Genomic DNA, 14445 nt, shown 5'->3' on the forward strand with positions numbered 1-14445 from the left:
TCAGGGTGTCCGAGGCTTGGAAAGCATTTGCTGTAATGATAGTAGGTGTGTTTTCCCAGATTCTTCTACTCTGTGTTCTGGACTTGGAATACATCAGCAGAGCAGACATTCTACAACACAGAAATGGACTCACAGACTTAGAGAACACATTTATGGTTGTCATGGGGGAAAGATGGGGGGAAGAGATAGGGAGTTTGGGATCGACATGTACATGCTGCCATATTTAAAATAACCACCAAAGACCTACTGCATACCACAAGGAACTCTGCTCAATGTTATGTGACAGCCTGGATAGGAGGGGAGCTTAGGGGAGAATGGATACATGTATATGTATGGCTGGAGCTTCCCAGGTGGCACTACTGGTAAAGAACCCGCCTGCCAATGCACGAGACGCGGGAGACGTGAGTTTGATCCCTGGGTCAGGAAGATCCCCTGGAAGAGGGCATGGAAACCCACTCCAGTATTCTTGCCTGGAGAATCCCATGGACAGAGGAGCCTGGCGGGCTACAGTGCAATAGGGTTGCACAGAGCTGGACATGACTAAAGCGATTTAGCATGCACACACGCATATGTATGGCTGAATCCCTTTACTGTCCACCTGAAACTATCACAACATTGTTAGTAGGTTATACTCCAATATAAAATAAAAGGTTAGAAAATAAAGGTGTGTAGAGGGATGCCTGATGCATATTTTCAGTGACTGTGATTAGATGTAGGAGTGATAAAAGCTATTGAGTTTCTCTCTCCCTTTGTCAGGTGTCCCTGGGAAAGGACAAGTAACTAACTGACAATGGCAAGGTGAAGAGGGAGGGTGGAGGAAGTGTCTCTCAAGTAGCCTGTGTCTATATATCACAGGTAAAGAGATGGAGAAACCAAGAGGCAAATGGAATGTCCAGTACCCGTGACATTGAGGAAAAGTTAATTATTGATGACAACCACAATGATAGTGAAAGGGATGAGAAAATGAAGCAAGTTGTGGAGGGGAATTAGGGCATTAAGGCAAAACTATAGAGAATAAATTATTTCAGGAAAACATAGAAACAGCTGGAAAAGGATATAAAGGTGATTTTGGGGGAAAGATAAAAAGAGAAGCAAATGTGATTCAAGGGAACATAGTGAAATTACTTAGGGGGTGAGAGAAAAAGGATATGAGAGAAACACCATTATTGAGAAAACTGAAATAATTGAGACGAGTAACAAACTAATATTTGAAATTTCATTCTATATTTAGTTTTAGTCGCCCAGTTGAACCTGACTCTTTGTAACCCCATGGACTGTAGCCCGTCAGGCTCCTCTGTCCATGGGATTCTCCAGCCAAGAATACTGGAGTGGGTAGCCACTCCCTTCTCCAGAGGCTCTTCCCAACTCAGAGATAGAACCAGGGTCTCCTGCATTGCAGGGAGATTTTGTACTATCTGAGCTACAGGGAAGTCCCATTCTATATACAGACTCGAATGAACTCTATGATTGGAATGAGGGGAAAGGTTCATTGGCTTGTTAAACACATTTTGTATAAACTGACCCATAACATAAAGATATCAGGTGCTTTGGACCCTTCTGGGTGACTGTGGTGGCAAATGCCACATTGGCAGGGGCCATCCATCTGACAGTTCAGAGGTGTATGTATGTGATACCCAGGGGGTCACTGGAGCCCATCTGGGAGGGATTATCCTCAGCCCACACCTCACACTGGTCAGTTCATCAGGTCACTGCATTCCCTTTACAGCCTCAGAGTGACACGTGAAACGGAGAAACTGGAGAAACCATTCATTATACGAAGGTGAACAATGCACAGGAAGGGAAGTGGCATAAAAGCCTGAGAGGGAGGCACTTACGCGTTTGAAACGATATCTGCGTGTAAATAATGGTGAGCAGGTGTTCTCCCTTTATTACTGAAGGCAACACAGTCTGCCTTTGCCAGGTGAGACTTCAGGAAGGACCTCCTGATTTAATATCAAAATGATGGCATATAAGTAACACGAAGCAGAGGGGCACTAGCATCCTACACCGTTCATCAGAGGAAAGTGTTTTGGGAGGATATTAGTCACTAATATTTGTTATACATGTAAAGACCCTTGACATCGCAGTGAAGACACAATTACGTGTTTATAGGCTCCTAAACACACACATCATGCAGAGAGAAACCCGAATTTACATATTAGCTCCTTTGGATATTATTGCTACAAGTATGATGGTATAGGAGGGTTCAGATTGCCCATGCACAATGTCATGGGCAATAATATCCAAAGCATTCAACACAAACACATTTGCTTTATCTATTTCAGGCTTTATGATATCTTTGGTAAACACTGTAGACCAATTTAAAAAATAAAAGTAAGCAAAAATATTTTCTAATCACTTACAGTCCCACCAACCACAGGTAATGTTCTTTGATTTACCTATTTGTGTCTCTCTCTATGTAAATATACAGCTGATTTTTAAAAATGTACTTTACTGAAGTATAGTTGATTTACAATGTTGTATTAATTTCTGAGTACAGCAAAGTGATTCAGTTATACAATGGACAGCCTGATTTTTAAAATGGATTGTTACTTTTTAAACATATAGCCATATTCCACACACAGACTTGATGACTTTTTCTGGGCCTGTTGGTTATACATGGGCTTCTCTGGTCGCTCAGACAGTAAAGAATCTGCTTGCAGTGTAGGAGACCCGGGTTCAATCCCTGGGTCAATAAGATCCTCTGGAGAGGGGAATGGCAACTCACTCCAGTATTCTTGCCTGGAGAATCCCATGAACAGAGGAGCCTAGCAGGCTACCATCCTTGGGGTTGCAAAGAGTCGGAAATAACTGAGCAACTAAGTATTTGGTTACATATTGCCTGGTCTAGAAGATAATGGTAAAGATAGGAGAAACTAAGTCACTCAAAAATTCTGTGTTCATTATAGGTGGTAGAACTAGAAAATGATGTGTTATTTCTGGAATGGGGAAGGGTTTGAAGACTAAATCCAGAAAGAAAAAGTGTTGGAGTTCTGGGCTCCGGGAACAAGGTCGAGGTCAAAGGAAACTCCTACCTGAAGGGGACGCAGGTTCTAATACATGGTGATGACCCAGGAGGATGGAGGCAAGATAGGACCTCTTTTGATGGATGTGACTATGGTCAAAGGTATAATTGTGCTGATAATTCGCTCTAATATCTGGCTTATCTCCCTGTTATCATCAGGACTTCAGGAAAGCTCTGAGAATGGTTCTCAGTTTCACAGTGAGTCCCACAGTGATTAAGACCACGTCCAAGCTTAGAACAGGGTAAGAGGAAAGAATGGTCTCTCTGCAGTGATCTGGTGTTACCTCAGACCTCTCTGAGAAAAGAACATTTGAGACAAAGCCCATGGAGAATGAGGAGGAGGCCTTTCTGGCAAAGAGAAGAGCAAGGTGAGGCCCCCAAGGCAGTCAGAACCTGATGTGTTCCACAAATACAGTGAGACCAGTGTGGCTGGAGCTTTCCACAGAAGGGGCAGAAGGTCAGGGCATGAAAAGGTTGGTAAGGGACTGGGGCTTTGTGGGACATATCAGGGGCTTCTGTAATTTATCCTCAGTGCAGTGGGAAGCTTTGGGAGGACTCAAAACATGAGAGTAAAGTAATATAATTTTAATTTTTAAAAGAAACCCTGGCTTCAGTGTGGAGAAGGGATAGGAGAGGGGCAAGAGTGGATGAAGTGAATGCAGTCTGGGGGCTGACTGGTGACTCTGGACTAAAACGCAGACAGTGGAGACACTGAGACATGGACACATTGGAAATATGTTCTTGAGGTAGAACTGATAGGAGCCTTTCATAGACTGAATGTGGGAGGATGAGTGAGAATAGGGTGTAGAGGAGAACTCCCCACATTCTAAAATAAAAGGAGGATGGATGAGCAACAAAAACTTATATAGCACATGGAACTCTGCTTAGTGTTACGTGCCAGCCTGGATGGGAGGGGGTTGGGGAGAATGGATTCATGTATATGTATGGCTAAGTCCCTGCACTGTTCGCCTGAAACCATCACAACATTGTTAATCAGCTGTACCCCCCAAAAATGTTTTTGGTGTTTAAAATAAAATAGAAGGAGGTGCCACTGATAAGATGCAGGAGCATGCGGAGGGCAAGCAGAGTGGGGCAAGGCATGTGTGCAGGAAAGTGTTGAATTTGAGGTGCCTCTGAGACTTAAAGCAGTGATGTCAGGAATGTTGTGTCTATATATACCTGGAGCTCTGAAGAAAAGGAATGGATGGAAATGTACAGGTGGCAGTTGTAGGTGCAAAGCAATGTTTTAAAAGCTCTGGTGAAAGGAGATCATACCTGGAGAAGTAGCCCAAGCTTCCTCCCCCAGACAGAGGGGTCAGGGAGGTAGGGGGAAACCTGTGAGTAGCTTTCAATGGAGGCTAAAACAGGGGAGTTTTCCAGGAAAGAAGCAGTGGTCTTTGAATTGAAAGCTTCTTAGAGGTTCAGATGATAATGGAAGAAGCATTCATTAGCTTTAGAATATGAAGATAAGAATGATCTTAATAAGACCCTTTTCAGGGGAAGCTGAGGATGAGGAAGTGAAGTCAGCCGCTCCAAACAATTTTTTTGGGAGAAAGATTTGTTGGGGAGCAGAAGTAGGGTAGCAATGGAAACAAACACAGTCAACAGAGTATTTCAAATACAGGAGATTGCAGAAAATATTTACAGGCTGAGGAGAGTGGCCCCCTAAAGTCAGAGACTGATGGTAAGGTCAGAAAATGACTGATTTAACGTACTCAGTCCTGAAGATAGTAAAAGGGGATGAGGTTCAGAGGACACGTGGAAAGAAGCGTCCACATGATGTGAGGGAAGAAGGAACTGAAGGTGCAGGTGGAGGGATGCTTGCAAGTTTGGGAAGAGAAAGAGGAAGTTTCAATCTAGTAGCTTCTATTTTCTTGCTTCGAATAAGCAAGTTTGCTGGCTACCAATGAAGAATAAAGAAAAGGTTTGATGCAAGTGAAGAAAAATGAACTAGTCCTTTTGGAGGGTAGGAGAGTAAATTGTCTGTAAAAGTACTAGGATAGTCAGGGATGGCCGCAAGCACGTGTGAAGCAGTGATCATGAGTCTAGAACAACACCAGCATGGTCAGTTGTGTGATGTGCAACAAAGCTCAACAAGCAAGGGAAAGCTTAGATCAGCCAGTGGAGTGGGCTCATCCATGGCCCTGCTTTGTCTAGTGGATGTGATGGGAGATAAGACTGTGCAATGGTGTTGAAAGTACCCCCAAGAGCAACTGGTACAAGGGCTGGAGCATGGAATCTGGGCAAGAAAGGAGAGAAATAAAGACAGCTGGGGACTTTTTGTTGGGATGAAAGAACTAGGGAGGGGACATGGGAAAACCTATGGCTGATTCATGTTGATGTTTGGTAGATACCAATGCAATACTCCAAAGCAACTATTCTTCAATTAAAAATAAATTAATTTAGTTAAAAGAACTACTTAAAAAAAAATAACTAGGACCAAAAGTCCCTGCAATGAACAAAGAGAAATGCAAATGTGGAGATCAGAGAAAAATAGCTAGAAGGGTGGGGTGTGGTGTTTGGAGAGTGGGATGCCTTACTTTCTGATTGTGGAAGGGGCTCAGTTTCCGAGTAACTAGCTCCAGTGATCATCTAAGAAGTGGCTGCCTGAGGTCAAACGGAGGGATTTTTCCTGGCTATAAATAAATAAGAAGTTTAGTAGGAATACTGATGTGACCCAAGCAGAGCCAATCAAAGTCATGTGGGAAACAGCATCCAGTTCTTTTCTCTGTGACTATGGCTGGGCAGATTACATATGCTGGGAGGTGCCAGTGGCTTTCTTCATCATTGGTTGGGTAGAGCCTCCTTAACTATTAATCCAACACTGGAGGAAAACAGCTGAAAAAAGGGGAAAGAGACAAGGTGCTGAGCATAATCTTTGAACCTACCCTTTCTGAAGTCTGACTCCCCGTGTGTCAAGCTAGCCTGAAGAGATTCTTTTGTCCCTTGCAACTACAAGGCATAAACTAATATGGATGGATCTGTTTCACAAAATCTATGAAAATTTAACAGATTTGTTGTTTCCCTACCTAATAGCCATTCTTCTATTTTTCTCTGTGGGCAGGGTTGTTGTCTGTGGCTACTCTGCAGGTCTCATAGAAATGTCTAAGTCCATCACTGCTATTGCAACCCCCTGGCCAGGGATGCCAGTAAAACATGAAGAAAAATCTGCTGAGGGTGGGGAGGAGTGTATAGGCACATGTGTGTGCGTACTCAGTCGCTAAGCTGTGTCTGACTCTTTGTGACCCCAAGGACTTTAGCCTGGCAGGCTCCTCCTTCCATGGCATTTTCCAGGCAGGAACACTGGAGTGGGTTACTGCCATTTCCTCTTCGGGCATCTTCCTGACCCAGGGATTGAACCCACATCTTCAGCATCTCCTGCATTGGCAGGCGGATTCTTTACCACTGAGCCACCTTGGAAGCCATGTATAGGCATACCTCATTCTATTGTATTTTTTATAAATTGCTCAATTTGTGGCAACCTTGAGTCAAGCAAGTCTAGAAATGCCATTTATTCCCAACAGCATTTGCTCACTTTGTGTCTCTGTATCACATTTTGGTAATTCCTGCAATACTTCAAACTTTTTCATTATCATTATGTTTGCTATGGGTGATGTGTGACTAGTGATCTTGGACCTTAATACTATGACTTGCTGAAGACTCAGAGGACGGCTGGTATTGTTTAGAAATGGAGAAGTGATACTTTTAAGTTAAGGTTTGTACATGGGTTTTAAAGATATCATGCTATTACATACTTAGACTACAGTACAGTAGAAACATAACTTTTATATGTACTGGGAAACCAAAAATTTCACATGACTCACTTTATTGGGCTATTTGCTTTACAGTGGTGGTCTAGAACTGAACCCACAATATCCCTGAGGTATGTCCCTCAGTAGTGAACTGAGTAGTGTGACGAGTGATTTCATGTGTCAACTTGACTAGGCTGTGAAGTGCTCAGCTTTTTTCACTCAACATTATTCTTGCAGAAGAGTGATTCCAGATGAGCTTAACTCTTGAGTTGGTAAATTTAGTGAAGCAGATTGCCCTTCTCACTGTGGGTGAGTCTCATGCAACCTGTTGAGGCCTAAATAGAAGGCAAGAGGATCTTCTCTCTCTTGCTGATGGTCTTCAAGCTGAGACACAAAACTTATTCCACTGTCTCTCCTGGTTCTCAGGCGTTTGGACTATAGATTAGAGGACTTAGCCTCCATAATTGTGTCAGCCAAGTCCTTATAATAAATCTCTTTTATATCTTGTTGGTTCAGAACTCTGACTTATAAAAGTAATGTCCCTCAAAATATCACATTTCCCCAGAAACAGAATGTGACCTTATTTGGAAATAGAATCTTCGCGGGTGTAATGAGTTGAAGACTAAGATGAGGTCCTACTGGAGTGGGCGGGCCCTACATCTGACAATTGGTATCCTCTTAAACAGAGGAAAGGATGGAGAGAGAGCCACACACATGAAGAAGGCCATTTAAAGATGGAGGTAGACATTGCAGTCCCACGGCTACAAGCCAAGGAATGCCAATGACTGCAGGAGCCACCGGAAGTTAGGAAGAGGCCCAGCAGGATTCTTCCCTAGAGACCCGAGGGAGCCTGGCTCTGCCAGCACCTTGGCGTCAGACTTCTCTCCTCCAGAGCTACGAGTGAATAAGTTTCTGTTGTCTTCAGCTAGCTAGTTGGCAGTCATTTGTTAGAATAGCCCTAGGAAACTAAAAAAGGGAGTTTCTGGGAAAGGTCTCTTCACCCAGAAAAGAGACTCAGAGGGAGAAGTGAAAAACTTGGTGGGTGAGGAAAACGGTAAGCGATGCTGTGTGGCTGGGACACAGGCCAAGTGATCGGTGAGTCAATGCCCAAGAAGAACTGGAAGAGGGGCCGGACTCAGCCAGCTGTCCCTAGAAGGGATGCCAGGTGGGGTGAAGGAGCAGGTGGACGGAACTATGAGTCAGGTCACGTTCTTTTCACATGCTGTAGATGATGGGGTCCTTTTTACGCTGAGTGTTGGCTCAAGTAAGTTGTTCACTTCCTGACTAGCAGTTATTGACATTTCCCGGGGAGGGAGGTTGGGCGGGTGCGGTAGGTGCTGCCCTGCCCCGGCCGTTAACGGCTGCCCTTCCTCTTCCGGTAGCTCAGACTCACTGAGGGGGAGGCCAGGGAGCTTCGACAACAGATGACAGCCAGCCTGTCGTCTCCTTTAGAATGACATGCTTGCTTCCTCAGGCGATATTTCATATCGTCTGATCTATATGGCGCACATTTGGCCTTTGCTATACGCCAAGTTCTGCCTGGGATCCCATCTTCCCCTCCAAAGTTATCTTCCAAAGATACTTTGAAAAGTGAAATTTCTCCAGAGCCTTTTGTCTCTCCCCTTTTAACAACATCGTCTCCTCTTTTCCAGTTGACATCTCTAGAACCTGATCAATTCAATCTAGACTCTGGGGATGGACAGACAACCATGATCAGCCTGCCCAGATGACACACGTGTGTTATAACAGGGACCCTCTAGACACTCAGTTTCAAGGAGCACAAAGGCAGCTGCTGCTGCTGCTGCTGCTAAGTCGCTTCAGTCGTGTCCGACTCTGTGCAACCCCATAGATGGCAGCCCACCAGGCTCCCCCATCCCTGGGATTCTCCAGGCAAGAACACTGGAGTGGGCTGCCATTTCCTTCTCCAATGCATGAAAGTGAAGAGTGAAAAGTGAAAGTGAAGTCGTCAGTCATGTCCGACTCTTAGCGACCCCATGGACTGCAGCCTACCAGGCTCCTCTGCCCATGGGATTTTCCAGGCAAGAATGCTGGAGTGGGGTGCCATTGCCTTCTTTGAAAGGCAGCTGAGATAGGTCTTTTTGAACAGGGGAGCACAGTGTCCTGAGAGCAGCAGGTCTTTGGAGTCTCACCTACTTTGAATTTAGGGTCCACTCCTTGCTGACTGCATTGCCTTGAGCAAGATACTCAACCTTCTGAGGCTCAGTTTCACCATCTAAAAATGAGGATGATACTGCTGCTGTGGCTGCTGCTAAGTCGCTTCAGTCATGTCCGACTCTGTGCGACCCCATAGACGGCAGCCCACCAGGCTCCCCTGTCCCTGGGATTCTCCAGGCAAGAGCACTGGAGTGGGTTGCCGTTTCTTCCTCCAATGCATGAAAGTGAAAAGTGAAAGTGAAGTCGCTCAGTCGTGTCTGACCCTCAGTGACCCCATGGACTGCAACCTACCAGGCTCCTCTGTCCATGGGATTTTCCAGGCAAGAGTACTGCAGTGGGATAGGTAACATATGAAAAGTACATCATGTGAAGCCCAGTACACAGTTCAAAGTGGCTCTTAATATTTAGAGCAGGATTTGTCAGTCTTGACACTATTAACATTTGGGGGTAGATAAGTTCTTTCCTTTAGGAGACTGTTTTAAGCATTGTAGGATGTTTAGCTACAACCTGGATTCCACTCACTAGGTGCTAATAGCCCTCCACACCCCCATGCCCCTGGCTGAGAACCACAGCTGTAGAGTCAGGTGGGCAGGTCTTTGCACACCCCTTAAAAAACAGAGGTAGAACATTTTCTAACCTGTCTACATTTAAGACAGAGTCCACACAAATGGCTTTGTTATTACTAGTGTTTTTTCCTGGTGGTTTAGTTACTAGGTCTTGTCTTACTCTTTGCGACCCCATGGACTATATAACCATCAGGTTTCTCTGTCCATGGAATTCTCCAGGCAAGAACACTGGAGTGGGTGGCCATTTCCTTCTCCAGGGGATCTTCCGGACCCAGGGATCAAACCCAGGTCTCCTGCCTTGCAGGCAGATTCTTCCTATTTAAGTAAAAAAGAGATCATCCTTCTTTCCAAGAACTGAAGTACGTATCTTTCCTGGTACATTTCAAAATTCCCTCTTGATGGACACAGGAAGGTGAAGTAATGATAGAACATGAGAGTGGGATCTGATAGCAGAATCACTTTCCAGTGCTGGCACTTCTTTGATGTTTTATTTTTCCCCTTAAAAATTCATGTTAATTTTGCTTTCAACACAATTGTATAGTCATCACTGTCTTCATAGAAATGTATTGCCCCCTTTCCCTTTCACTGAGTAAAATAAGAGGGGACAGTGTTTTATCCTAGGATTTTGGGTCCCCAGGCTTACAATCAAGCTGCCCAGTTAGAACAGAATGCTGTTATGTGGATGCCCTTCAAGTTCTTTGTGGTGTTTCCTTCAAAATGTATCAGGCATATTTTATTTTACAGGTTAATTTCACCAACCAGTTAAAAGTCCTCTTATGTGACCTGTGTTTCCTTTGCTTCTACGTTGCTTTTTAAAACAATGGCCTTTCAAAAGGCAGAGAAATGTATCAGAATCCTTAACAATTCAACTTGAACAAAAAGTAATGCTATCGAAGAATGAAATAAATGCTGAAATAACTCCCTCCACAACTGATCAAATACGATCATAAGTATTTGGGGAAAAGCTGTATGACAGTGTGAGTCCTAGTAGACATTTAATTCTTATACTCTGTAAAACTACATCAAAGATCCAGTCTCTTTGCCTCTATGGTCAGTCTCTGAACCCCTGTCAGACCACAGAGAGGAACCTTATGTTAAATGTTAATTCTCATTTACAAGATTTAAGGAGCTACTTCTGAGAAAGCTATTGTTCCGTCAGTCCAGTGGAAATGCCTGTACAGAATTAAGGTGTGGATCACCCAACTGAAACTGATGTCAATGGTTCAGTTATTCATTCATGCTCTTCAGACTTTTGGACACACCTCCACTGGTTTCCAGGCAACCGCAGCTCAGGGCAGTTAGTATTCATGCTTCATGAATTCTACATGTGAGTAAGAAAGGGATTTTCATATTTTAATGAGCAGGCATTCATGAGCTGAGCTGGACGATTACCTTTGTTATTAGGTAAGACAAAACATGGGGAGGGCCTTTCCCATCTTTCAGAAAGTGGGTCAATACTCTTTTCCTGAAAAGCCTTTGTGTTTACAGGGGACAGCACTGCACAACACAGCCTCGAGCAGGAAGATATGGAAAATCTCAGAGAAGTCCTTTTCATTGGAAGGAGAAATTCCTGTTAGAACTCAGTTTAGGACTGGGATTTATAAACCCTGCTTCTCAGGCCCTTTCACTCCTTGTACTATAGGAAGGGAGATGCCAGGAGCAAACAAGAACGTTTCCACATTGGGTTATTTAATCATTGTGCCCAATATCTACAACTGCTTCATGTGCTGTGCTTAGTTGCTCAGTCATGTCCAACTCTTTGCAACCCCACTGACTGTAGCCCACCAGGCTCCGTTGTCTATGGGGATTCTCCAGGCAAGGGAATACTGGAGAGGGTTGCCATGCCGTCCTCCAGGGGATCTTCCTAACCCAGGGATCGAACCCAGGTCTCCCGTATTGTAGGTGGATTCTTTACCAACTGAGCCACCTGGGAAACCTGCAAATGCTTCATGCCAAGAGACAATTCAAAGTGCTGGGGAATGTGGCAGGGATTGAGGTGGTGGCATGCTTGGTATTACTCAAGGTGGCACTGTTGGCTGTGTAGGAGGCATATGAGTTGGGGGAGGGGGCTAAACCAGGGAGTCTACTGAACTGAGATCGTAAGAGGCTCATTTGCTATGGATAAACAGTGAGGATGAAGTCTTATCTGCAAACAGCATATGATATCACTTATATGTGGAATCTAAAATATGGCACAAATGATCCTATTATAAAACAGAAACAGACTCACAGATGTAGAGAAAGACTTGTGGGTGCCAAGAGGGAAGGCCAGTGGGGGAGGGATGGACTGGGAATCTGTGATTAGTAGATGCAAGCTATCACATACACAATGGATAAACAGCAAGGTCCTACAGTATAGCGCAGGGAACAATACTCAGGATCCTGGGGTAAATCATAAAGGGAAAGAATATAAAAAAGAATGGATATATGTGTGCAATTGAGTCACTTTGCTGAACACCAGAAATTAACACATTGTAAATAAATATACTTTGATATAAAGAAAAAGAATGTAGTCTAAAATGGATAGAGATAAGATTTTTTTCTCTCTCCAGATGTTCCTTTTGTGGATACTACTACTCTGGGAAGAAATTCAATGTCAGGAGGGAAACCATGGGAGACTAGGAGTTGTTATATATTAGGAAGGAATGATATAATAAAAACACGTTCTTAGAAAAAGACAGCCATGTTACTTATCTATGCATGTAGAATTGGAAGATTATGGCAAGTGTTTGTACATAAACAGTAAAATTTCTAGCTCACAGTTACAGAATTGTTAGGAATTGACAGAATAAAGAACTACCTTATTCATCTGCTTTGATGATGAATTTCAGGTTCACAGTTTCAGATTTTGCTAAAATAAACTCTGTACAGATTTAGAAGTCAGGTTTTGAAAGTTATAAAAAATCAATTGATGGTTAAAATACAAGCTAAAATAATAAACAACCACTCATAAGAATATTCTCACATTAAAGTACATTATTATTAACTTCCATAAACATCGTAACCCTTAGATTTTTGATAGGAAAATACTGTTTCATCCATTCTTGTGATGATCACAATTCCTCAAACCATACTTATGTAAGGATAATAGCATTCTGCAATCTTCTGGGGAAACAGAGAAGAAATAAACCAAGAAAAGATCACCCAACAGGGAGGGACATAATCTGGGAAAGTGAACAGAATTATTATTTTTTCTAAGGTATTTATCTTACTCAAAGATCGACACACATATATGCTCATATTTTTACAAACTTCTTTTTCACTTCTGAAATGTTGTTATCCATAAAACAGTGGTAAACCAAAGACACAGGCATGTATTCATTGTTTTCATATATAAAGTACTTTTGATTGCACTGTTTTACAGTATGTGCTAAGCTACTTCAGTCATGTCCGACTCTTTGCAACACATAAGAGGTATGTAATATGTACTTAAAAACAAATGAATGATCATTATAGGTATAAAAGGGGCACAAGAATCATTAGGATTTTTCACAAAAGAAAAGAATACGTCTCTGGATACTGATTTTTACATTTAAAATGAAGTCAGAAGGTTGCTTTTCTTTAAAAAAAATTGAGTATAGCTGGTTTACAATGTTGTATTAGTTTCAGGTATACAGCAAAGTGGTTTAGCTACGTATACATGTATACGAATACATATACAACCATGCAGAGTCAGTTGAGTCCAACTCTTTCTGACCCCATGGGCTGTAGCCTGACAGACTCCTCTGTCCATGGAATTTTTCAGTATTCTTATACTGGAAATCCCGACCCAGGGATTGAACCCACATTTCCTGCATCTTTCTTCACTGGCAGGTGGGTTCGTTACCACTGAGCCACCTGGGAAGTCTGAATACCTATACACCTTTTCCAAATTCTTTTTCCATTGTAAGTTATTCTAGTGGCTCAGACTGTAAAGAATCTGCCTGCAATGCAGGAGACCTGAGTTCCATCCCTGGGTGAGGAAGATCTCCTAGAGAAGGGAATGGCTACCCACTCCAGTATTCTTGCCTGGAGAATTCCATGGACAGAGGAGCCTGGAGGGCTACAGTCCATGGGGACAGAAAGAGTCCGACATGACTGAGCAAAAAATGTTTTTAAATTTTATAGGTTATTATAAGACACTGAATACAGTTCCCTGTGCTACACAGTAGGTCCTCATTGTTTACCTATGTTATCTATAGTAGCATGTATCTGTTAATCCCAACTCCTAGTTTATCCCACCTTTAGTAACCATGAATTTGTTTTCTATGTCTGAGTCTATTTCTGTTTTATAGATAAGTTCACTTGTATCAGTTTTTCAGATTCCACATACAAGTGATAATCATGAGATAATTGTCTTTCTCTTTTTGAAAACTTAGAGTTTTATTTTATATCAGTTCTTATTCTTATACATGGTATTTGAATCGTGTGATTTAAAAAATCCAGAACAAGTTTATGTACTCTCTTAAGAAGTGCTAACAGCGTCACTGTGTCTAGAGAAATTTTTTATTTCACATCCAAAACAAACTGTTTCATAATTAGTTATAAATATTCATTTCATAAGTGTTATTAAGGAGAAAAAAAGAGAAATCCTTGCCTTAAAAAGTCCCCAGCTCTAGTGTTGATTCTGGATACCACTTAGCCCCAGAATTCTATCAGTCTACAGCTTTAGACATCATTTCCAAGCTTATGCTCACATCAATAAATGATGTTTTTGCATAAATAGGTTTCAGAACCACAAGGTGCTATATCTTTTAAACTCTAGTTGAACAGAAATAGTGCTAATTTTAGCATCGACCTAAACATAAACTTACTTGCTATGAAAAAAAAAATGTGTGGACTTACAAATAGCTTACTCTCAGGAAATATTTTAAATAGAAAACTCTCATGTTGTGTTACAAATATATTCCTCTTATAGGATTAAATTGGAAAGCTCTTTTACAAAGGC

The 14445-nt window shown here is 42.5% G+C and overlaps 1 protein-coding gene across 21 annotated transcripts in view; it reads right to left on the reverse strand.

Annotated features, from left to right (window-relative positions):
• DTNA (dystrobrevin alpha) overlaps positions 1-14445 on the reverse strand; it is a 451122-nt gene that overhangs the window by 224615 nt on the left and 212062 nt on the right. The window contains exon 3 of one of the 21 annotated variants that reach the window (XM_059880979.1): positions 1836-1943. The exons of the other annotated variants lie outside the window; for them this stretch is intronic. The gene's annotated coding sequence lies outside the window, so the exon portion shown is untranslated. The remainder of the gene's footprint in view (positions 1-1835; positions 1944-14445) is intronic. 21 annotated transcript variants of the gene reach the window in all.

This window comes from Bos taurus, chromosome 24 (assembly GCF_002263795.3).
Source record: "Bos taurus isolate L1 Dominette 01449 registration number 42190680 breed Hereford chromosome 24, ARS-UCD2.0, whole genome shotgun sequence".
In the NCBI taxonomy this organism is placed as follows: domain Eukaryota; kingdom Metazoa; phylum Chordata; class Mammalia; order Artiodactyla; family Bovidae; genus Bos; species Bos taurus.